This window comes from Neoarius graeffei, chromosome 24 (assembly GCF_027579695.1).
Source record: "Neoarius graeffei isolate fNeoGra1 chromosome 24, fNeoGra1.pri, whole genome shotgun sequence".
NCBI lineage: Eukaryota > Metazoa > Chordata > Actinopteri > Siluriformes > Ariidae > Neoarius > Neoarius graeffei.
In genome coordinates this window covers 14,206,206-14,231,810 of record NC_083592.1, presented here as the reverse complement: position 1 = coordinate 14,231,810, position 25,605 = coordinate 14,206,206, and positions in this window count along the sequence as shown.

The window sequence follows — 25,605 nt, the reverse complement described above, 5'->3', positions numbered from 1 at the left end:
TACACTTCATTTTTGTGGCTACTGCCTCATAGAGTATCTCATCTCATCTCATTATCTCTAGCCGCTTTATCCTTCTACAGGGTCACAGGCAAGCTGGAGCCTATCCCAGCTGACTACGGGCGAAAGGCGGGGTACACCCTGGACAAGTCGCCAGGTCATCACAGGGCTGACACATAGACACAGACAACCATTCACACTCACATTCACACCTACGGTCAATTTAAAGTCACCAGTTAACCTAACCTGCATGTCTTTGGACTGTGGGGGAAAACGGAGCACCCGGAGGAAACCCACGCGGACACGGGGAGAACATGCAAACTCCACACAGGAAGGCCCTCGCCGGCCCCGGGGCTCGAACCCAGGACCTTCTTGCTGTGAGGCGACAGCGCTAACCACTACACCACCGTGCCACCCATAGAGTAAATATATATGCTCTATTTACTGTATGGACATGGTATCAGAAAACAATTTTATTTATAAGCAGTAGCCACATATACCCATAGGGTACCTATTTTTTCATGATATCTTCCTTCATATTCATCATAAATACTACTGGGCAAGGTTTCGTTTGCCTGGCAACACTTGTTTTTGGTTGAAATACTCTGAACGACTCAAAATTTGGTGTACGAACCAGAACGGAACCCGTTCCCTGTTGATCAAACAGGAGTATCAAATGTTCCCTCCTCCATTAACACCATCACATTGGTCAACCAGTACATTTCTAATTCGTTGAGCTGAGTCTGTGCTGAAACTCATCTAGCTTGAGTCTAAACATAGACTTGCTTCTTCATTGGATTTTGCATTAATATGCCATTGAACATTGCTGGAAAATAGAAAGTGACAAAAGAAGCTCTTATGTTAGGTGCTAATGGCAAAACCTGACTGTTGTGTTTGGGATTGTTGAATATTTTCTCCTATTTCACCATTGAAACTGCACTAGCAATGCCTCCTTTGACAACAGCACAGCAAACAACTGCTAACTTCAACAAACTGATCACAAACCTTTGATTTTTCATGTGTTTCAAGGTGGAGTTCTCCTTTAAGAGCACTGTACTTTGTTATTATTCTGCTTCACTTGTAAGTCACTTCGGATAAGTACATCTGCTAAATGATAAATATACATGTAACAGTTTGGACTCACCAATGGTCAGATGACTCCATTATTTCCACTAGCCTACTGGAGAATTTTTCCCCCCTTACATGGTTAGCACTAAATTAGAGATTACACATTCAAATGAGATTAAAGCTGACAGGAACTTCGGGGGCAAGATGCCTTTTTATCTGCATAGCAAATATGCGACAAAGGGTACACAAAATTACCATAATACCGCCTCACTCAAGTCACCTCATTATGAAAAACCGACGGAAAAGCTATGTCTGAGACTAGAGGCTTGCAGCAGTTAGACAGCACGACTGCGATAATGAGCGCTAGCAATGCTATAGGGTATCCTGGCTAGGCTAGGTTAGGTTGAAGGGGGTTTGACTGCTGTATAGTCCTCTAAGCTAAATAGTTTTTAGACAGAATGAGCAGGGATAAACAAGGTTTAATGGTTGAAGGTTGTGGTTGATGTGACCGTAATGGTGGGCATGATCACTAAAATGATACCTATAAATACTACAAAACTGAAATAGACAGTTTGTGCTAACTTTTATGAAATAGACATAAAACAGGTATGTAGCTTTCATTTTGACTGTGTTATATCCTATGTAGGGAGCAACCAGAGTAAATTGGAAGCCATTTTGGATTGAGCCTAACCTGAAGACGGTAGAGTTTACTGAGTTTAAGTGTAAGAAATTTAGAATCAAGCTAAATATTAGTGAGAATATAAACATTATTGCTGGGAAATGAATTGAAAAGAATCAGAAACATTCAATTGCATTCTAAAATTGGAATTTAATCGAAGCTCCTGTGACTATTGCTGTACACTATGAATGCTTGTATGCTTCAGCTTGGAGGTGGACATAGTGGCAAAAAGGGATTTAGATTATCATGTATAAGATTTATATTCAGTGCATAGGTTCAAGTGAGGAGATCTAATATAATTTTAGAATAAGGAATTAAAATGTTGTGTATGGGTGCTGTGTGAGACGGCTGCCTCTCCAGTAGCTCTGTAGTTTTTAGCTCTTTAAACCTCTTTTTTCCCCACCTTTTTTTTTACTTTTTTGCTCTTCTTACAAAGACATAGTGTGTTTAACTATATAACATGGATATATTTAACTTTAACACGCAACCAGGATCCAGTTTTCTCACTTATTCGAGAGAAGAGCTGCTGGCCCTGAAAACAATGGGACGAGCCGGGATATGACACCCCATCCTGGCCGAGCTGAGGAGGAAACCTAGGGGCTGCAAAGCTGGAGCTAAGCTAAAGGCTAGGCTAGCGGACAACCGGTGGCGCTGCAAACCATCCATTCCCTCCATTATCATGGGGAATGTGAACTCGCTGCCGAATAAAGTCGACGAGCTTTCCGCTCTGAACAACCAGCGGATTTACTGTGAGAGCAGCTTATTTATTTTTACGGAGACATGGCTAACACACCTTGTACCGGATGCTAACATGGACCTGCGAGGATTCACTGCTGTGAGAGCTGACAGAGACACTAACACATGCAGGAAAAGCAAAGGTGGGGGACTCAGCATTTATGTTAACAATCGCTGGTGTAACCCGGGACATACAGTATCTCCGTAAAGACAGTTTTATGTTGCCCGGACTTGGAGCTGCTAGACATTAGCCTGCGGCCATATTATCTGCCGAGGGAGTTCAGTCACGTGATCACCATCTGTGTTTACATCCCTCCGAAGGCAGATGCAGCCGCTACATGTGAGAGGATTCACTCTGTCACAGCAAGGCTGCAGACACAGCACCCTGAGGCATTTATTATCATTTCTGGGGACTTTAATCACGCTACTTTGGACTCTACTTTGGCTGTTTTTTACTAGACTGTGGATTGTCCAACAACAACAGGACAATTGACTTGCTGTATGCTAATGTGAGGGATGCATACAGAGTCACACCCCTCCCCCCACTAGGGAAGTCTGACCACAACCTGGTTCTTCTACAGCCAAAGTACACCCCCCTGGTTCAAAGGCAGTCTGCAATAACTAGCTCCATCAGGAGGTGGTCCCCTGAAATGGAAGATGCCCTCAGAGACTGCTATGACATCACGGACTGGGATGTGCTGCTTAGCCCACACTGTGAGGACATAGAGGGGCTGACACACTGTCTGACAGATTACCTCAACTTCTGTGCAGACGTTGTCTCCCCCACTAAGACTGTACGGTGTTACCCTAATAACAAGCCATGGGTAACACAGGAAGTTAAAGCTGTCCTCAACAGGAAGGAGGCCGCCTTCAGGAGCAGGGATAGGGAGGCGATGAAAGCAGCACAGCAGGAGGTGAAATTGCTGCATGAGGGAAGCTAAGGACAGCTACAGGAGAAAGGTGGAGCAGAAGCTGAAGGAGAACAGCATGAGGGAGGTCTGGGAAGGTGTGAAAACCATCACAGGCCACAATACAAAGACCAGAGTAGTTGAGGGGACAGTGGAGAGGGCAAACGAGTTGAATGACTTCTTCAATCGGTTCAACCAGCCCACGTCCCCTCCCACCCTCTCCCTCACTGCAGCCATCTCTCCTTCTTCCCTCAACACACCTCCCCCCAGTCATCACAGCAGCCCCCTCCTCCCCCACCTCAACACAGACTCCTCTATGCATTACTGCAGACCAGGTCAGAGGTCAATTGAGGAAGCTTCACCCCAGGAAGGCAGCAGGCCCGGACAAGGTGTGTTCACAACTACTGAAGACCTGCGCTGCTGAACTGGGTGAACCACTCCAACGCATCTTCAACCTCAGCCTGCAGCTGGGGAGAGTACCAACCCTCTGGAAGACATCATGTATCATTCCAGTTCCCAAAAAGAATCAGCCCAGCGAGCTGAACGACTTCTGACCAGTGGCACTCACTTCACATCTGATGAAGATGTTGGAGCGGCTCTTCCTCAGCCTCCTCAGACCCCAGGTACAACATGCCCAGGACTGTCTGCAGTTTGCGTACCGGGCAGGTGTTGGTGTGGAAGACGCCATCCTCTACCTGCTACACCGAGCCCACTCGCATCTGGATAAGGGAAATGGCACAGTGAGGATCCTCTTCTTGGACTTATCGAGTGCCTTCAACACCATCCAGCCCCTACTGCTTCGGGACAAACTGAACAGGATGCAAGTAGACCCCTGCCTGGTCACCTGGATCTCCAGCTACCTCACTGACAGGCTGTAGTACGTCAGGCTGAAGGACATCACGTCTGACACTGTAATTAGCCGCACCGGAGCACCTCAGGGCACGGTGCTGGCCCCTCTTCTCTTCACCCTGTACACCGCGGACTTCTGCTACAACTCGGAGCTGTGTCACATTCAGAAGTTTGGCGATGACACAGCCATCGTTGGGTGTATCAGTGATGACAGAGAGGAGGAGTATAGGAGCCTGGTGAGGGACTTTGCTGTGTGGTGCAACAGGAACCATCTGCAGCTCAACACCTCAAAGACCAAGGAGCTGGTCTTTGACTTTGGGAGGTCCAGACCAAGGTCATGACCAGTTCTGATCGAGGGAGTCAAGGTGGAGGCTGTGGATTCCTACAAAGTACCTCGGGCTGTGGCTGGACAGCAAGCTGGACTGGACTTGCAACACCAATCACTTATACAGGAAGGGACAGAGCAGGCTATACTTCCTTAGGAGGCTGCAGTCCTTTAACATCTGCAGGAAACTCCTGTGGATGTTCTATCAGTCTGTGGTTGCCAGTGTCCTATTTTACACTGTGGTGTGCTGGGGGGGCAGCACATCCAAGAAGGACACATCCAGGCTGGACAAACTGATCAGGTGGGCCAGCTCTGTGGTCGGCATGAAGTTGGACTCTCTGGTGATGGTGGCAGAAAAGAGGTCTATGGACAAACTATTGAACATCATGGACAATGCCAGTCACCCTCTGCACACCGTCATCAGCAACCAGAGGAGCCTGTTCAGTGACAGAATGCTCCTTCCCAAGTGCAGGACGAACAGACTCAAAAACTCCTTTGTCCCTCACGCCATCAGACTGTACAACTCCTCTCTGGGGGGGGGGGGGGGGGGAGGAGGGGTAACAGGAGGACAGAGGACAGGAAGGAGCAGTAGCCTAGCCTAGCCTAACAATAAGCAATACCGGACAATGTGCGATATAATGTGCAATATAAAGTGCAATATCTTTCCTGCTTCCCCCCCCCACACACACACACACTTACCCTAACCCCACTTCTTCCCCCTCCCCCCTTCCTCTCTTCCCCATACCTTATTCTTTTATATTTGTATATGTAAATACTTAATTTATTTTAATTTATCTAGAAGTTTTTCTCTCTTTTTTTCTCTGTTTATCTGTAATGATGCTGCTGGAATCTTAATTTCCCTGAGGGAACCCTCCCAAAGGGATCAATAAAGTTTTATCTAATCTAATCTATCTAATCTAAAAAAACAATGAGGCATGCTGTTATCGAAAAATAATCAATGACAGGATGGTGTGATGCAACCTGCTGCAAAGCGCATTGACTGTTGCCAGTATTCTGAAGTATTCTCATTCTCTTAAATGCTTAAATCAAACTTCTTATCCATATACACTGATCAGCCACTTTAATAGGAACTTGTTGATTCTAAGATTCTTGTTCTTGGCTGCAGGAGTGGAACCCAATGTGTTCTTCTGCTGTTGCATGCTGAGATGCTTTTCTGCTCACCATGGTTGTAAAGAGTTGCTATGAGTTACTATATCCTTTCTGGCAGCTCAAACCAATCTGTCCAGTTTCCTCTGACCTCTCTTATCAACAAGGCGTAATTGTTTCTACCCACAGAACTGTTGCTCACTCACTCACTGTTTTTTGCAACATTTTGTGTAAACTCTAGAGACTATTGTGTGTGAAAACCCCAGGAGATCAGCAGTTTCTGAAATACTCAAATAAACCAGCCCATCTGGCTCAAACCAACACCCATGCCACAGTGAAAGTCACATGTTGAGATCACAGTTTTTCCCATTATGATGTGAATATTAACTGAAGTTCTTGATTTGTATCTGCATGATTTTATGCATTGTGCTGGTGTCAAGGGATTGGCTGATTAAAGAACTGCATCAAATAGCAAGTGGATGGGTGTACCTAATAAAGTGGCCAGTGAGTGTATTTAACATTTAATGTTGTGGAACATCCATGAAACAAGTTTGCGCTGGTTCACTGGTTATCATGTTATCTATAAACAGTTGTTCCCCCACCAGCCTGATTTTTTTTAACGTAAATGTTAAAAAGAAATGGCTCCACACACACAGAAAACTTCCCCATATAAAGAATTACATACATTTTGTAAATCCATTCATGTGTATCGCTCAACTTACAAGTCCCTGTGCAAGTTGCTACTGTAGAAATTATAGTATTAGAACCAGCACGTTAATAAAATCAAAGAATTTAACAGCACTGTGGTATAATTTTGTTTCATTTTAATCTTATACCTGGCTAATGGCATCACATTCGGATGGCGAAGGCAAATATACAATACCAGCCAAAAGTTTGGACACACCTTCTAATTCAATGTTTTTTCTTTATTTTTATTAATTAAGTCACTTCATGTCTTAAAGTAATGATGGATGTCATTTCTCTGTATTTAGTCAAGTGGTTCTTGACCTAATATAGATTACTACAGTTGTGGTATGGAATAGGGCTTTTTACTGTACTTTTATTATTTACTATTTACTGTTTGAACTTAAATGCAATCAGAAAGTAAGAAACTCATCTACTAATTAACTTTTGATGAGACATACCTGTTAATTGAAAAGCATTCCACGTGACTACCTCATGAAGCTGGTTAAGATAATGCCCATAGTGTGCAAAGTGTCATCAAGGGAAACAGTGGCTACTTTGAAGAATCTAAAATATCAAATGTATCCTTTTTTTAACAATTTTTTGTTTAACACATAATTCCATATATGTTATTTCATAGTTTTGATGGGTTCAGTATTGTTCTACAATGTACAAAATAGTCCAAATACAGAAAAACCTATAAATAAGTAGGTGTGTCCAAACTTTTGACTTTCATTGTAAAGATAATTATGCTAAAAGATAGCTTTTCTGGATCATCTTAGATCTGGATGTCCCAGCTGAACTAAGTAAGCTGCGCTGAAATGATTGGACATCCAGCAGTTTTGCTCAGCCGTGTCGGTGTTCCCCTCTGCCCCCCTCCACTGAACCTCAGCACCCTGCGTCAGTGTCCCACGCCAGTCCACGGTTCTCTTCTCCAGGAGAAACAGACCGTTGTTTCCCAGGATGTGCAAACACTTGTCATGTAAATGAAGAAGTCACAACCAATTAAAGTAATTGCAGCGCGTCGCCTCATCTTCGCCCAGTGAGTCCGCTGAGGGAGGGATGAGGGGGAGGACAAGAGCAAGAGCCTCTCTCTCTCTCTCTCTCTCTCTCTAAAATTCACACACACACACACACACACACACACACACACACACACACACACTTCATGTCTGTACTTGTAGATGGTTGAGAAGGCCAGAGGTAATCAAAGAGCCATGTGGGTTTGGGGTAATATACTGTCAGATGAGCACTGAGACAAAATGCACAGAGAGCTGAAAAAGAGAGGTGCAAAGGTTGAAAAGAGGTGGTATGAACCAAACGAAGAGACACAGAGAGGATAAAAGCGAGAGAGGGAGGACAAGACTGGGAGATGAGGGAACACAGTTCAGAGGGGGCTTGCTTTGAGACCTGCATAGAAAGATGTATGGGGGGGGACGGCACACAGCAGGTGGTCAGACTAATGGAAGCCTTCTGGCTGTGTGTAGAAAAAGAAAGAGAGAGAGAGAGAATGTAAACGGTGTATCCTCTATGGACTGATGTATCCTTATTGACAGAGTTGCTGGAGATCCACTGTTCATGGTTACAGAGTGAGAGACTGGAGGGAGGGGGAGAGAGAGAGAGAGGAGGGGGAAGAGAAGAGAAAAACACAAAGTGGTATTGAATGAGATAGCGAGAGAGAGAGAGCCAGAGGGCAGATTTTTAACACATCACTGTCATCATGTCCTGCAATGTCCCTCGCCTAATCCATTTCCTCTCCATGCGTCCCAACAAGGGAGATACTGCTTATTACACGCTGCTGCAGGGAACTTATACACCTGACACACACACACACACACACACCAAATAAATTGTTGAAGCAGCGAGGAACAGGATCAAACCTTTTACGTTTCCTGTTACCCAAGAGGGGATAGTTCGGTCCTTTTAGTGACTGCTGTGCCCAACCCACATACCCTACACACATGCCCAGTCGCCTTGAAGTATTGTTTTGTGGGGTTTTTTGTGTGTTTTTTTTTCGGGGGGGAGGGGGGGTCTGTTGACAAATCATTCTTAAGCACAAATAATATTCACACTTTCTATACATTGACCTTTTAAAAACTGCCCTACAGCCATTTAGTTAAAGCTAATCTAAATAGCATTGCTTACACATCCATACTGGAGGCTTCCTGTAACCTTTGTCTGGTTCAAGCCCCTCCTCTCTGGCCCCTAGAGCTTGAATACTTAATATAATATAATACAATATAATTAATATGCATTCAACAGCTTTTGTCCCTCCTGTTTATGAAATAAACATGAAAACTCTTCCACTATGGCCACTTGATGCAAAAAAAACCCAAAAACTACAGTATACAGTACAATTACGTACAAATCGAGCAAAAGCATCTGTTTTGTAAACCGAAGAAAAATAATAGTCATGTTAAAGTTTACTCACCAAACTCTCTTGATGCTTCAAGGTCCAGTGGCTCTGTGTGTAGGGGTCACGTAGGATCACTGACTTCGGGTCCTCTGAGTCCACTAACATGGACCGTTACAAATATTAGGAATGTCTTGCAGTGTTATTACAAAAAATAAAATATATCCAATGCCATAATATAATTAAATCAGTGGAGAAAAGACCTCCTACAGATGAAAAAGGAAAACAAAAACAGAAAAGGTCATGAATATGGAAAGCACAATTTTCCCTCTGATATAAATATTCATTGTGCACGGCGATTAGAATGTTATAATGCTCTTATTGGTTTGAATAGGGAGAAAAAAATGAAGGAGGTTGAGAAAGAATGTACTTGAATGAGCTTGATTAGTCACATCAGGACATCATCAATAATGGATGCCTCCAATCATCAGTTTAGGAAGTTCTTCTCCTGCTGTGTCAAGGACTAACCTCTCAAAGGGGGTTTCGAATCCTGTGCCACAACTGCATGGATCCAAATTCTGAAATATCCTTTTACACTTCTTTTTCATATACTGTATGAACAAACCTCTAAACACTCTCCACTGCCTCTACAATACAGTCATTTAGTATATCCAAACCCCAAAATACCATCAGTCTACTGCAGGGGTTCCTTTATGAGGGGGTCACGACCCTACATGGGGTCACTTTTATTACAAACTGTGAACTCTCAATCTTCTCTTTTGTTTCACTGAATATTTTACAGATTAATATTACAACCCTGATTCCAAAAAAGTTGGGACAAAGTACAAATTGTAAATAAAAATGGAATGCAATGGTGTGGAAGTTTCAAAATTCCATATTTTATTCAGAATAGAACATAGATGACATGTTAAATGTTTAAACTGAGAAAATGTATCATTTAAAGAGAAAAATTAGGTGATTTTAAATTTCATGACAACAACACATCTCAAAAAAGTTGGGACTAGGCCATGTTTACCACTGTGAGACATCCCCTTTTCTCTTTACAACAGTCTGTAAATGTCTGGGGACTGAGGAGACAAGTTGCTCAAGTTTAGGGATAGGAATGTTAACCCATTCTTGTCTAATGTAGGATTCTAGTTGCTCAACTGTCTTTTTTGTCGTATCTTCCGTTTTATGGTGCGCCAAATGTTTTCTATGGGTGAAAGATCTGGACTGCAGGCTGGCCAATTCAGTACCCGGACCTCATTTGTCCCAAATGAGACAAAAATATTAGATTTGGTCATTTATTTATTGAGGAAAATGATCCAAAATTACATATCTGTGAGTGGCAAAAGTATGTGAACCTTTGCTTTCAGTATCCGGTGTGACCCCCTTGTGCAGCAATAACTGCAACTAAACATTTCCGGTAACTGTTGATCAGTCCTGCACACCGGCTTGGAGGAATTTTAGCCCATTCCTCCGTACAGAACAGCTTCAACTCTGGGATGTTGGTGGGTTTCCTCACATGAACTGCTCGCTTCAGGTCCTTCCACAACATTTCGATTGGATTAAGGTCAGGACTTTGACTTGGCCATTCCAAAACATTAACTTTCTTCTTCTTTAACCATTCTTTGGTAGAATGACTTGTGTGCTTAAGGTCGTTGTCTTGCTGCATGACCCACCTTCTCTTGAGATTCAGTTCATGGACAGATGTCCTGACATTTTCCTTTAGAATTCGCTGGTATAATTCAGAATTCATTGTTCCATCAATGATGGCAAGCCATCCTGGCCCAGATGCAGCAAAACAGGCCCAAACCATGATACTACCACCACCATGTTTCACAGAAGGGATAAGGTTCTTATGCTGGAATGCAGTGTTTTCCTTTCTCCAAACATAACGCTTCTCATTTAAACCAAAAAGTTCTATTTTGGTCTCATCCTTCCACAAAATATTTTTCCAATAGCCTTCTGGCTTGTCCACGTGATCTTTAGCAAACTGCAGACAAGCAGCAATGTTCTTTTTGGAGAGCAGTGGCTTTCTCCTTGATACCCTGCCATGCACACCATTGTTGTTCAGTGTTTTCCTGATGGTGGACTCATGAACATTAACATTAGCCAATGTGAGAGAGGCCTTCAGTTGCTTAGAAGTTAACCTGGGGTCCTTTGTGACCTCGCTGACTATTACACGCCTTGCTTTTGGAGTGATCTTTGTTGGTCGACCACTCCTGGGGAGGGTAATACTGGTCTTGAATTTCCTCCATTTGTACACAATCTGTCTGACTGTGCATTGGTGGAGTCCAAACTCTTTAGAGATGGTTTTGTAACCTTTTCCAGCCTGATGAGCATCATCAACACTTTTTCTGAGGTCCTCAGAAATCTCCTTTGTTTGTGCCATGATACACTTCCACAAACATGTGTTGTGAAGATCAGACTTTGATAGATCCCTGTTCTTTAAATAAAACAGGGTGCCCACTCACACCTGATTGTCATCCCATTGATTGGAAACACCTGACTCTAATTTCACCTTCAAATTAACTGTTAATACTTAAGGTTCACATACTTTTGCCACTCACAGATATGTAATATTGGATCATTTTCCTCAATAAGTAAATGACCAAGTATAATATTTTTGTCTCATTTGTTTAACTGGGTTCTCTTTATCTACGTTTAGGACTTCTGTGAAAGTCTGATGTTGTTTTAGGTCATATTTATGCAGAAATATAGAAAATTCTAAAGAGTTCACAAACTTTCAAGCACCACTGTACACTCACCAGCCACTTTAATTGGAACTTGCTCTTGACTATAGGAGTGGAATCCAAAGTGCTCTTCTGCTGTTGCATGCTGAGATGCTTTTCTGCTCACCACGGTTGTGTATGAGTTGTCCTTCCTGGCAGCTCGAACCAATCTGTCCATTTTCCTCTGACCTCTCTTATCGACAAGGCGTTTGTTTCCACCCACAGAACTGTCCCTCACTCACTGAGTGTACCTGTATTTTGTTTTTTGCACCATTTTCTGTAAACTCTAAAGACTGTTGTGTGTGAAAACCCCAGGAGATCAGCAGTTTCTGAAATACTCAAACCAGTCCATCCGGTTCAAACCAACACCCACGCCACAGTGAAAGTCACACTTTGAGATCACAGTTTTTCCCATTCTGATGTTTAAATGATGTGAACATTAACTGAAGCTCTTGATTTGTATCTGCATGATTTGATGCATTGTGCTGCTGTCAAAGGATTGGCTGATTAGAGAACTGGTGGATGGGTGTTCCTAATAAAGTGGCCAGTGAGTGTACATCCTTCTATCTATATACCTCAATCCTCCAAAAAGTTCCTGCTGAACTAAGCATCACAACAATATACAGCAAGTCTGAACCAGCAATTACAGTACATAAACTGGAAAGGTCATCTGGGTTCTTGCCCATTTGGATCATTTTCACCTCTTGTTTTACAGATCCATTTGATTTGTACTACAACTATTATTTTGACATATTTTAGCATTTATGTATCTTTAAAGAGGTACTTGGAAAAGCTGTGCTATTTCTGAGGGAAAAAATGTAGAAATTCTTCAAGATCAAATGCATCAGTTCACTGGCAAAACTTGGTGATGAATCTCACAGACCATATTTAATTTTGAAATCAATGAAGATGGTCTCATTTAAGGAATGTTCCTGTGAATTAAGCATGCTGTGGTGGTTGAGTGTGCCTGCAGACCTTAGGCTTAAATGAAAGATGTGGCAGTGGGTTTCTGAGATAGGCAGCCATGCTCATAAAAAGCACTCTATTCTACTTTGGGTCGTCTAGACATTCCTGCATGTACAGCTCGGTCTGTTGCACTTAAAAGGCCTTCTACACTCATGACGTGCGTACACACACACACACACACACACACACACACACACACACACACACACACACACAGTATCTCTCTCACTCAGGCCTTTCTTCCATTGGACCACTCTGCCCCGCAGGTCAGGTTCAGAATGAGCTGCTTTTATAGTTCAATTGTGCTATGCTGCACACCTGCAAGCACACGCACACACATACAGTAATGCATATGCACGTTGGCAAGGAACTAAAAACAGCAGTGCATATACCCAGTAAGCTGTCATGGGCTTGGTTACAGTAGCATACACACGTTTCGACACACAAATGGTCATAGCTTTTGTTTGTTCTGCGAAAGCACTACTGTATCCACAGATGGTCGCGTTTCTTTTCCTTCAGGCAAGTGGGAGTGTACTAATAACAGATCGGAGAATATCAAGTGTTCAGAAGGTTAGAGGACAACAAATTACAGTACATATGTAACAATTTAAATGAAACTCATGGTGTTAGAATGACATGGGGAAAATGTGTGAACAGGATAAACCGATATTTTTACATCCACCAACTTTGTTGGAGGAGGTTATGTTTTCGCCTCCGTTTGTTTGAATTTTTCTCAATGTAACTCAAAAAATAGTGAACGAATTTTGAGAAAATTTGGACGAAAGCTGGGTTATGGACCAAAGAACAACTATTTAGACTTTGATGCAAATCCAGATATGTATGCGGATCCAGGATTATTTTTTTATTTATTTGTTTATTTATGTTTGCCTGTTCCCAATGTAACTCAAAAAGTAGTAAACAGATTTTGATGAAATTTGTAGGAAAGATGAGCCATGGGCTAAGGAACAATTGATTAGATTTTGATCCAAATCCAGATATGTGGCTTGGAGGAGCTATGCACTCTACTGAGTACCCTTCTACTTTAAGCATTGCTTACTCTGTTGCAGTGTATAATTTAATAAGTATTAGCAGAGTGAAATTTTGTCATAGTTCTTGAAACTGAGCAAAATTTTTTCTTTGCATAGTGTGAAGTAAAGAAGGGGATTGTTTTAAGTAAATGCACATCCCTTGTCTATTAGATACTGTTTGCAAATTTTCTCGAACTCAATATCTGATATTGTACTGTAATTGTAAGATCGTAAGAGCATCCATATAGCACATGGATCGATAAACGTGACATGAGGTGGAAGCAGATGTCTTTTCACAACATTGAAAGACATCACATCACACGCAAAGTTTGTCATACTATCCTTGTGAGGACCTTCCACTGACAATTATTAATTCAGCTAATTCTGAGGGTTTTGTTAAGAAAAAAAAAATCAAGTATCTTGTGGCAACGAACCACATGTCAGCTATTTATATCCCTGGCAGGACATTTGGTCCCCACTAAAATATAAAAATGTGACATACATACTAAGTACATTACAGTACACAGGTGGAAATTGCTGTGATTTTATTTTCTTGTTGTTTAAATGATGGTTCATTATAAATATAAATAAAGGAATTGAATTGTTTTTATTCAGCAACTAAAGTTTATATCATACAATTTTATTGTATAGTGTATATACTGTATATAAGTGGCATGCAAAAGTTTGGGCACCCTTTCTGAAAATGTCTGCTACTGTGAATAGTTAAGTGAGCAGAAGATGAACTGATCACCAAAAGGCATAAAGGTAAAGACGACACATTTCTTTTCAGTGTTTTTTGCAAGATTTGTGTATTATTTTTGTTTTGTACAATTGGAGAGTGAAAAAAGAAAAGGAACACCATGTGAAAGTTTGAGTACCCCAATACATTTGAGTTCTCAGGTAACTTTTACCAAGGTTCCAGACCTTAATTAGCTTATTGAGCTATGGCTTGTTCAAATTCTTCGTTAGGAAAGGTCAGATGATGCAGATTTCAAAGCTGTATAAATTCTCTGACTCCTCAAACTTGTTCCTAAAATCAACAGCCATGGGCTCCTCTAAGCAACTCCCTTGCATTCTGAATAATAAAATAATTGATGCTCACAAAGCAGAAGAAGGCTACAAGAACATAGAAAAGTGTTTTCAAGTAGCTGTTTCCTCAGGTTATAATGTTATCAAGAAATGGCAGTTAACAGAAACAGTGGAGATCAAGGTGAGGTCTGGAAAATGAAGAAAACTTTCTGAAAGAACTGCTCATTGGATTGCTAGAAAGGCAAATAAAAACCCCTGTTTGACTGCAAAAGACCTTGAGAAAGATTTAGCAGACCCTGGAGTGGTGGTGCACTGTTCTACTATGCAGGGACACCTGAACAAATATGACCTTCATGGAAGAGTCATCAGAAGAAAACCGTTCCTGTGTCCTAGCCACAAAATTCAGCGTCTGAAGTTTGCAAATGAACATCTAAATAAGCCTGATGCATTTTGGAAACAAGTCCTGTGGACTGATGAAATCAAAATAGAACTTTTTGGCCACAATGTGCAAAGGTATGCTTGGAGAAAAAAGGGTGCCAAATTCCAGAAAAAGAACACCTCTCCAACTCTGAAGCATGGGTGTGGATCAATCATGCTTTGGGGTTGTGTTGCAGCCAGTGGCACAGGGCACATTTCATTGGTAAAGGGAAGTATGGATTCAAATAAATACCAGCAAATTCTGGAAGCAAACATCACACCATCTGTAAAAAAGTTGACGTTAAAAAGAGGATGGGTCCTACAATAAGTCGATGATCCAAAACACACCTCAAAATCTACAATGGAATACCTTAAGAGGCACAAGCTGAAGGTTTTGCCCTGGCCCTCACAGTCCCCTGACCTAAACATCATTGAAAATCTGTGGCTAGATCTTAAAAGAGCAGTGCATGCAAGACAGCCCAAGAAACTTGTAGAACTGGAAGCCTTTTGCAAGGACGAATGTGTGAAAATCCCCCAGATAAGAACTGAAAGATTATTAGCTGGCTACAAAAAGTGTTTACAAGCTGCGATACTTGCCAAAGGGGGTGTTACTAGGTACTAACCATTCAGGGTGCCCAAACTTTTGCTTCGGGCTTTTTTCCTTTTTTGTCATTTTGAAAATGTAAAAGATGAAAATAAAAAAAAATGTTTTTGCTTAAAATATAAAGGGAATGAGTCATCTTTAACTTTATGCCTTTTGGAGATTATTTCATTTTCAACTTGCTTAACTGTTCACAGTAACAGCAATTTTGACAAAGGCTGTCCAGACTTTTGCATACCACTGTATATCATTATCAAGTTTAAAAATTCAATGTAAATTTAATAATAGATTTTTTAAAAATTCTTTTCAGATGATTCTCAATTGAAATTTAGGTCTTGATGTACTATTCCTGTGATGCACAACTTTGTTTCTTAGCTCTAAAAGTCACAAATTGAATTTACATTGTCTGCTTTTACGCTGCTGGCTAGTTTCTGAAATGTCTTTAATGAATGTCTCAGTCCATACACTGAATCTCAAAGACTCATAATTACAATAAAAAATAACTTTCTTCAGGATGTAAAGATTATTATCAGTATTTTTATAGATATAAAATTATGAAAAAAATGTATACATATTTTACTAATTTCAAGCTAGAAACTCACATTCTGTTAGCAGCTAATTTTATAAATTTCTAGAAAGAAACCAAATTATCTGCCAGTAGAATGAGACAATTTCATGCCTTGATTTAGTAAAAATGTCTAAAATATGCTTAATAATCTTATTTGTTTCAGAATCATCTTATAGTAAGACACATCTAATAAGTTTGCCTACATTTAAGATATTTATATAGCGCTGAACTAGTTAAGGATGGATGTGTTAGAGTATTAAAATGACAGACAAGAAAAGTATCCAGACGCACATACAGTGTACATGTTTGAAAGTGCAATATGATTTTAACAGCAGGAGAATACAGTAGCATACTACTACAGTATATAATGCAAAATTGATTGATTGATTGATTGATTGATTGATTGATTGATTGATTGATTGATTTACATACATCCTGAATGTCATGCCAGCACGGGAAGTAGTGTCAGACTCCATCCCCCAGAATGCACCTCGACATTTGAGATATGTGTGGCACAAACCTAACACATTAACACCTTCCCTTTGGTGGTGGCAGCATCATGCTCTAGCGATGCTTTTCATCCTCAGAACCTAAGCTTTTTGTTAGAATTGAACAGAGAACAGATGAAGCACGGAGATACAGGGGGATATTACAAGATAACCTGCTTCAGTCTGCTAAAAAAATCAAGCTTGGGAGTAATGTCAGCTTTCAGCAGGACAATGGTCCCAAACACAAGGCCAAAGCAAGACATGGGTGGTTAAAAACATCAAATAAAAAAGGTGAATGTTCTATGTGGCAAAGTCAAAGTCCAGATTTAAATCCCCCTGAGAATCTCTGACACTGTTTGAAAATTGCAGTCAACAGATAACATTCAACCAACCTGAAGAACTTTGTGATAGATGATATCCAGGCATGGTGGTGTAGTGGTTAGCACTGTCGCCTCACAGTAAGAAGGTCCTGGGTTTGAGCCCAGTGGCTGATGAGGGCCTTTCTGTGTGGAGTTTGCATGTTCTCCCCATGTCTGCATGGGTTTCCTCTGGGTGCTCTGGTTTCCCCCACAATCCAAAGGCATGCAGGTTAGGCTAATTGGTGGCTCTAAATTGGTGTGAATGGTTGTTTGTCTCGGTTCAACCAGCCCATGTCCCCCCCACCCTCCCCCTCACTGCAGCCATCTCTCTGTCTTCCCTCAACACACCTCCCCCCAGTCATCACAGCAGTCCCCTCCTCCTCCTCTTCCCCCACCTCAACACAGACTCCTCCATGCATCACTGCAGACCAGGTCAGAGGTCAATTGAGGAAGCTTCACCCCAGGAAAGCAGCAGGCCCGGACAAGGTGTGTCCCCGACTACTGAAGACCTGCGCTGCTGAACTGGGTGAACCACTCCAATGCATCTGCAACCTCAGCCTGCAGCTGGGGAGAGTGCCCACCCTCTGGAAGACATCATGTATCGTTCCAGTTCCCAAAAAGAACCGGCCCAGTGAGCTGAACGACTTCCGATTGGTGGCACTCACTTCACATCTGATGAAGACATTGGAATGGCTCTTCCTCAGCCTTCTCAGACCCCAGGTGCAACATGCCCAGGACTGTCTGCAGTTTGCGTACCAGGCAGGTGTTGGTGTGAAAGACGCCATCCTCTACCTGCTACACCGAGTCCACTTGCATCTGGATAAGGGAAATGGCACAGTGAGGATCCTCTTCTTGGACTTCTTGAGTGCCTTCAACACCATCCAGCCCCTTATGCTTCAGGACAAACTGAACAGGATGTGAGTGGACCCCTGCCTGGTCACCTGGATCTCCAGCTACCTCACTGACAAGCTGCAGTATGTCAGGCTGAAGGACATCATGTCTGACACTGTGATTAGCAGCACCGGAGCACCCCAGGGCACGGTGCTGACCCCTCTTCTCTTCACCCTGTACACCGTGGACTTCTGCTACAACTCGGAGCTGTGTCACATTCAGAAGTTCGCCTATGACACAGCCATCGTGGGATGTATCAGGGACGATAGAGAGGAGTATAGGAGCCTGGTGAGGGACTTTGCCATTTGGTGCAACAGGAACCATCTGCAGCTCAACACCTCGAAGACCAAGGAACTGGTCATTGACTTTGGGAGGTCCAGACCAAGGTCACGACCATTTCTGATCGAGGGAGTTGAGGTGGAGGCTGTGGATTCCTACAAGTACCTCGGGCTGTGGCTGGACAGCAAGCTGGACTGGACACCAGCCACCTGTACAGGAAGGGACAGAACAGGCTGTACTTCCTGAGGAGGCTGTGGTTCTTTAACATCTGCAGGAAACTCCTGTGGATGTTTTATCAGTCCATGGTCACCAGTGTCCTGTTTTACACCATGGTGTGCTGGGGGGGCAGCACATCCAAGAAGGACACATCCAGGCTGGACAAATTGATCAGGTGGGCCGGCTCTGTGGTCAGCATGAAGCTGGACTCTCTGGTGATGGTGGCAGAGAAGAGGACTATGGACAAACTACTGAACATCATGGATGATGCCAGTCACCCTCTGCACACCGTCATCAGCAACCAGAGGAGCCTGTTCAGTGACATAATGTTCCTTCCCAAGTGCAGGACTAACAGACTTAAAAACTCCTTTGTCCCTCATGCCATCAGACTGTACAACTCCTCTCTGGGGGGAGGAGGGGTAACAGAAGGACAGAGGATGGGAAAGAGCAGTAGCCTAGCCTGACTAAAAGTAATACTGGACAATGTGCAATATAAATGTGCAATACCTCTCCTGCTGGACTTTTTTTCCATATCTTATTTTTTTATATTTGTGTAAATACTTAATTTATCTAGAAGTTTTCTCTATTTTCTATTCTCTGTTTATCCTGTAATGATGCTGCTGGAATGTTAATTTCTCTGAGGGAACCCTCCCAAAGGGATCAATAAAGTTTTATCTAATCTAATCTACAACCCCGATTCCAAAAAAGTTGGGACAAAGTACAAATTGTAAATAAAAACGGAATGCAATAATTTACAAATCTTAAAAACTGATATTGTATTCACAATAGAACATAGACAATATATCAAATGTCGAAAGTGAGACATTTTGACATTTCATGCCAAATATTGGCTCATTTGAAATTTCATGACAGCAACACATCTCAAAAAAGTTGGGACAGGAGCAATAAGAGGCTGGAAAAGTTAAAGGTACAAAAAAGGAACAGCTGGAGGACCAAATTGCAACTCATTAGGTCAATTGGCAATAGGTCATTAACATGACTGGGTATAAAAAGAGCATCTTGGAATGGCAGTGGCTCTCAGAAGTAAAGATGGGAAGAGGATCACCAATCCCCCTAATTCTGCGCCGACAAATAGTGGAGCAATATCAGAAAGGAGTTCGACAGTGTAAAATTGCAAAGAGTTTGAACATATCATCTACAGTGCATAATATCATCAAAAGATTCAGAGAATCTGGAAGAATCTCTGCGCATAAGGGTTAAGGCCGGAAAACCATACTGGGTGCCCGTGATCTTCGGGCCCTTAGACGGCACTGCATCACATACAGGCATGCTTCTGTACTGGAAATCACAAAATGTCACAAACCCGTCTCTTTCAGGGAAGACCTTGCATTTTCCAACATGACAATGCCAAACCACATACTGCATCAATTACAGCATCATGGCTGCGTAGAAGAAGGGTCTGGGTACTGAACTGGCCAGCCTGCAGTCCAGATCTTTCACCCATAGAAAACATTTGGCGCATCATAAAACAGAAGATATGACAAAAAAGACCTAAGACAGTTGAGCAACTAGAATCCTACATTAGACAAGAATGGGTTAACATTCCTATCCCTAAACTTGAGCAACTTGTCTCCTCAGTCCCCAGACGTTTACAGACTGTTGTAAAGAGAAAAGGGGATGTCTCACAGTGGTAAACCTGGCCTTGTCCCAACTTTTTTGAGATGTGTTGTTGTCATGAAATTTAAAATCACCTAATTTTTCTCTTTAAATGATACATTTTCTCAGTTTAAACATTTGATATGTCATCTATGTTCTATTCTGAATAAAATATGGAATTTTGAAACTTCCACATCATTGTATTCTGTTTTTATTTACAATTTGTACTTTGTCCCAACTTTTTTGGAATCGGGGTTGTAATCTAATGTGTCAGACCTGCGATGACCTGGTGACTTGTCCAGGCTGTACCCCACCTCTTACCCATAGTCAGCTGGGATAGGCTCCAGCTTACCTGCAACCCTGTACAGGATAAGTGGCTACAGATAATGGATGGATGGATATCCAGTCTTTTGCTGTTTCAAATAATATGTGCCTAAATATTATTAAATGCAAGTCCATGACGATCAACTTCCTTCATTATAATAGTTGTGTTTGGGACACAATCTGTTTGGAAGGCATGTCTGTCGAGTGTGTCAAGTCTTTTAAGTTACTCTGAGGAATTATCTCCCATGACTTGACCTGGGGCGCCCATCTCGACTATATAATAAAGAAAGCCAACGCAAGGCTCTACGTTTTGAGAACTGCAAGGTAGTGCTGTGTCCCCTTGGGTGACATGGGTACAGTGTACTGTTCACTTGTTAGATCTGTGCTAGAGTATGCAGCAGTTGTTTTTGCGAGTATGCCATCTTATTTATCAGAGTCAATTGAACTCGTAGAGAAGCACACGCTATCTGTTATGCTTTTGGGTGTAAAGTATAATGACACGCTTGTGCAGTGCAATCTTACTACTTTAGATCTTTACCACACAGATCTTCAGCTTGTAAAAAAAAATCATATCTGATATCAAAAATGGAAACCCACTTCATCAGGCCATTGCAAGTAGAAGTATTTCTTTAGATCATGGTTATAGATTAAGGTCAGGAAGTTCAAGTTATAAAATGGCATGTAAAACTAATTGTTCTATTTGATTTTGTGTCAGTTAAGTATTCAGAATATTTGTGCTAACTATTTTGTAATTGTTATTATTTATTGCACATCAACCTGTAATTTGGTATTTAACTGCAAGAGGTTTGAATAAACTCATCTATCTAAGAACCTGCAGTAAATCTGCCAAGAAGAATGGGTGAAAATCACTCCCTAACAGAATACAAAGCTGATAGGGTCTTACCCCAAAAGACTTAAAGCTGTTGTTGCAGTAAAATGTGGTTCTACCATGTACGAGTTGGAAGGGGTTAAATACCTCCTGACCTGTCTGATCCATCCTGATGTCCTACTTTTCTTTGGAGTTCTCGTCAACTGAAAAATCACTCGCTGCTGCTAAGGATGGTCCCACATAGACAGCCTAAAGAGCACCATGAGATTCCTGTGGATGGTGCCAAATAGAAACCATAAGATGGCTGTGGATGTTTGTCCTTGGGACTGTACTTGCTCAGAACAATTTGCATTCAAGTTATATTTTATTCATTTATTTTTAAAAAAAACATTTTATTATTAATGTCCATAGAAGGCCCAGTTTAAACAAAACAGTGTGTGTTTACACATATATTTTACATTAATGACATTTAGTAGATGCTTTTATCCAGAGTGACATACAACCTACCCAGAGCAGCCTGGGGTTAGGTACCTTGCTCAAGGGTACTTCAGCCATTCCTGCTGGCCCAGGGACTTGAACCAATGAGCTTTTGGCTCCAAAGCTGTTTCTCTAACCATTATGTTTTGACTTCCCCTGTGACAGTTGCGTGATTGAATGAGTGAAAGGTGACACAACATATCAGATGCAGTCTTGGTGCAATCAGTTTTTACATGTAACCTTAAAGGGATCTTCCAGCGTATTTATTCTCAAACTCATTTTAAGTATCAGATGCAGTCTTGGTGCAATCAGTTTTTATGTGTAATCTTCAAGGGATTCTCCAGCGTATTTATTCTCAAACTAATTTTAAGTAAAAGTAGTCGCAGGTTTAAAAAATCAAACTTTCATTTTCGGAGACCAAATAGTGTTAGAGAAAAATGAATTTTCTTTAAAATGCCAGATGGGCTTCCTGTGGTGGTGAGGTATGTGATGACATCAGGTAGCAGTTGCTTGGAGCAACTCAGCTGTTTATATTATCTGTTTACATTGTAGTTTTGCTAGTTTTACAAGTGTTTTTCCAAATTTATCAGTTTTTAAATAAATATGCCTCATTGTGTAGCATACTGTATAAATGCCACAATGATGCTAAAAATAAAGCACAAGCTGTAACTAGACTGTATTTCCACAGAGAAAATACAAAGTGTGCTTGATCAGCTGTGGCAGAGGCTCACTGACAGAAATTGGATCAGACATGAGACCTTGCACTGCAAAATTTTTTTTACATGATCTGCAGAGTGTGTGTAGTGTGTGTGTGTGTAGGTAGTGTGTATGGCTGCGTACTCTAAAATCTCGGTTTAAAATGGCTCAAATCATAGCACAACATGACACTCTAAAATCTTTTTTTTTTTAACATGATCTACATAGTGCTGGGTAGATTAACAGAGAGTGTGGCATGATTTAAAACAGAGATTTTAGAGCGTGAAGCACGCAGCATGACACGACACTAAGTTTTTCTCCCGAAACTCCATTCATAGTGAATGGAAGTGAATGGGGGGAAAGGGGTGAGTGAAAAGAAAGGAAAAGACAAGTGCAGGTCAGAACCGATTGCATGTTTGTGTTGGGGGAGTTGGCCTGAGGTATAACATGAAGTTTGGTGGCCCTCTGATGAAGTGTGTCTGAGCAGGACAATTTGGTTCGTGAGCCCCATTCATTCTCTATGGGAAAAAAATGACAGTAAAACGGGAACGAGGGAATATATATATATATATATATATATATATATATATATATATATATATATATATATTTTTTTTTTAATACAGAGATTTCATTTTACAGGTATTTGCGCTATACAGCTTACAGACAATTCACTTGGTGACTCATGGTTACTTGAGAATAGCAGTGAGGAGAGTTATTAGTGTGCTTGCTAAGCACAAAGCAGCATGAAGCACACTATTGATCTTCTTAAGATTATTATTATTATTATTATTATTATTATTATTAATTCACCCAGTTTTTGGCCCAATTACTCCTACAGCTTTTGAGATATGGACACTGTTACAACTCTGACATGTCCATCCTGACCCATGCCACGCACACTCTGTTAATTTACTCAGCACCAGCTGTAGATCATGTAAAAAAAAAAGATTTTAGAGCTTGGAGTGTCATGTTGCACTGCGAGTCCATTTTAAAATGAGATTTTAGAGTGTGCAACCACAAATACACACACTCTTTGCCACACACACTTTCAGTAGATCATGTGAAAAAAAAAAATTTTGCAGCATGAGGTCTCATGTCTGATCCAGTTTCTGTTGGTGAGCCTCTGCCACAGCTGATCAAGCACACTTTGAAAATGAAAGTTTGAATTTTGAAATCTGTGACTATTTTTACTTAAAATAAGTTTGAGAATAAGTCCGCTGGAGGATCCCTTTAAGTAATGAAATTCTGACTTCAGGCTAGCTTAAACTGCCCACAGTCACCGTGAGCTTAACCTTAGCTCAGTGCATAAGAGAAAGCCAACACTACTTAGGATCATTGTGTCAACTCTGTAACCTTGTAACTTGTGTGTGTGTGTGTGTGTGTGTGTGTGTGTGTGTGTGTGTGTGTGTGTGTGTGTTGGACAGTAATGAAGAAGTGAGAAGAAGCTGATGGTTCTGAGACAGGAGGTGTCTGTCCATTCAAATGTTCCTGAAGTTGCAATTCAGTGTTCACTCTTCATGGGCTGCTAAGCACTATACAGTATTAAAGAAGCATAGGCAGACACTGAACCACATCCTCCAGCTTATGCATACTTCAGAGGCAGCCCATTGAACATTGAAAATATTATAAGCTATGTGTCTATCAAAATATACTTTTTATTTAAAAGACAGTCTCGAAATGTGAAAGTTTAAAGATTAAGCTTTACAGCATTTTATGCTACACCCAGAGACATCTTAACCCTCTGGGGTCAAGAGCTTCTCTGGCGAAGCTCGGCAGGTTTAGAATGAGTAGGTCATGTATTTAGATTAATATCTTTGCAAGTTTTTATCATACAAGCATGATAAACATATTAACAGAAATTTTAAACTTTACACTTTCCTATGTGCCCACTGCCAAGTAATATTATATTTTTAAATTACCAAAATTAGATGAAGCATAGAACTTGTCACCTTACTCAGTCACACCTGATACGGAGCGCTGAGCGCCCACTTATGCATTCATTAAAGACTATTCACATGGTAACAACACGATAATCACTTTCACTCTTTCAGTTTCAATTGATTTCTCTTTCATGGTGTGAACGCCCACCGTAAACAGTATAAAATCTGTGAACCATAGTTTAGGCTACCTGTTTGGAGGTAAAACTTGTTGTGAGATGGCACGCAGATTTATGCTCAGGAAGTGCTTCGGATGATTCAGGACAGCAATTCAATTTCAGGACAATGATTCAATTCATGATTCAATTCATGATTCAGGACAGCGATTTAATTCATGATTCAGGACAGTGATTCAGTTCATTCTGGAAAATTGCGACACTGATGATGAGCAGTGTCATTTTAAACTTCAACTCGATCCAGCCGAAGATCAATTCGAGTAAATGTAAATATTTCTTCTATTTCTTATGAGCATATCGGTTGATGTGCATGTAGTGCATAATATTTGCATGCTTGAGGAGCTAAATAAAAGGTGCACCAGCACTTGTTTACTCTCTTTTCTTCTTCATCTTTATCTGGCACTCTAATGATTTTGTCATGCTCTGCTGTTGTTGTCAGTTTCAACAAATCTAAGCAGTATTTTCAGTCATATGGCTTTTTTGTATTCAGCACAAGTTCAGCTACAATAATATCTATGTAGTATCTATATAATGACTGTACTTTAAAAAAAATACCAGATAAATGAAAATGTTGTAAAAAGCAGTTTTAGAACTGTGTTGTAATGTGTGGAAAACCATTACCTTACCCATTGTGAAGAACTGTTTTGATCACTTGACCTGATGGGATTAAGAGTTGGCAGTGGGAAGGGTTTTCACTCTTCTCATTGAATGGAATGGATTTTTTTATTCTTTTCATTGAATACCCCTCTCAATGCCAACCCTTTATCCCAAAACAATAGGACATACATTTTTGATGGCCAGTTGATTGTCAAAATCAATGAAGCAGATTTAAGTTTTTGTTCTTGATACGTTCCTAAGACTGAACAGAATCACCTCAAGTGACCAAAACAGTACGTCACAATGGGTAAGGTCATGTTTTTTGCATACTGTACATTTCAACACAGTTCTAAAACTGCTTTTTACAACATCTTCATTTGTCTGTTATTTTTTTAAAGTACAATCATGACACACATACTACAGAGATATAGCTGAACTTGTGCTGAATACAAAAAAGTCATATGACTGAAAATACTGCTTAGATTTTTCTTGAAATTGACAACAAAATCAGAGCATGCTAACATCATTAGTGCAAGAAAATACTCTCAGACCCCAGAGGGTTAACATCCGCTTCTGCATCTGGTCAATAGTAAACCAAATGCATGAGCTACAAACCAACATTGCCACTCAAAGGGAATATATAGATTTCTGTGCCTTAATTTTTACA